The sequence below is a fragment of the Cucurbita maxima genome, unplaced genomic scaffold (genome assembly GCF_002738345.1).
Source record: "Cucurbita maxima cultivar Rimu unplaced genomic scaffold, Cmax_1.0 Cma_Scf01197, whole genome shotgun sequence".
Lineage (NCBI taxonomy): Eukaryota > Viridiplantae > Streptophyta > Magnoliopsida > Cucurbitales > Cucurbitaceae > Cucurbita > Cucurbita maxima.
This window is the reverse complement of record NW_019273213.1, coordinates 4,358-5,384: the sequence shown is the minus strand read 5'-3', so window position 1 is coordinate 5,384 and position 1,027 is coordinate 4,358. Positions and strand designations below refer to the sequence as shown.

Here is a 1,027-nt window from a genome sequence, read left to right as displayed (position 1 = left end):
TTAGAACTCCGCAGTTAAGCGTGCTTGGGCGAGAGTAGTACTAAGTTGGGTGACCACTTGGGAGCACCCCTTTTTTTCTTTCAATTTCTCCCAGTTCTTTTCTTCCTTTCTCTACAAATGAGAACCTACCCCGCTCACGCCCATCGCGTTTCGATCATGCCGCCCCGCATGCGTTAAATCCGATTTTGTGCGCATGGCATGTCGGGTATGATCATACCAGCACTAATGCACCGGATCCCATCAGAACTCCGCAGTTAAGCGTGCTTGGGCTAGAGTAGTACTAAGTTGGGTGACCACTTGGGAAGTCCTCTTGTTGCACCCCTTTTTTTCTTTCAATTTCTCCCAGTTCTTTTCTTCCTTTCTCTTCAAATGAGAACCTCCCCCGCTCACGCCCATCGNTTAAGCGTGCTTGGGCGAGAGTAGTACTAAGTTGGGTGACCACTTGGGAAGTCCTCTTGTTGCACCCCTTTTTTTCTTTCAATTTCTCCCAGTTCTTTTCTTCCTTTCTCTTCAAATGAGAACCTCCTCCGCTCACGCCCATCGCGTTTCGATCATGCCGCCCCGCATGCGTTAAATCCGATTTTGTGCGCATGGCATGTCGGGTGCGATCATATCAGCACTAATGCACCAGATCCCATCAGAACTCCGCAGTTAAGCGTGCTTGGGCGAGAGTTGTACTAAGTTGGGTTACCACTTGGGAGCACCCCTTTTTTTCTTTCAATTTCTCCCAGTTCTTTTCTTCCTTTCTCTACAAATGAGAACCCCTCCCCCGCTCACGCCCATCGCGTTTCGATCATGCCGCCCCGCATGCGTTAAATCCGATTTTGTGCGCATGGCATGTCGGGTGCGATCATACCAGCACTAATGCACCGGATCCTATCAGAACTCCGCAGTTAAGCTTGCTTGGGCGAGAGTAGTACTAAGTTGGGTGACCACTTGGGAAGTCCTCGTGTTGCATCCCTTTTTTTCTTTCAATTTCTCCCAGTTCTTTTCTTCCTTTCTCTACAAATGAGAACCTCCCCCGCTC

The 1,027-nt window shown here is 49.4% G+C and overlaps 2 non-coding genes and 1 pseudogene across 2 annotated transcripts; all 3 read left to right on the top strand.

Moving 5' to 3' along the window:
- Nucleotides 1-203: 203 nt before the first annotated feature.
- On the top strand, nt 204-322 carry LOC111475300. Its single transcript, XR_002716429.1, has one exon. It is a non-coding gene; the product is annotated as a 5S ribosomal RNA (ribosomal RNA).
- Nucleotides 323-600: 278 nt separating this feature from the next.
- Nucleotides 601-720, top strand: LOC111475303 (annotated as a pseudogene).
- Nucleotides 721-842: 122 nt separating this feature from the next.
- On the top strand, nt 843-961 carry LOC111475297. Its single transcript, XR_002716426.1, has one exon. It is a non-coding gene; the product is annotated as a 5S ribosomal RNA (ribosomal RNA).
- The last annotated feature ends 66 nt before the right edge of the window (nt 962-1,027 follow it).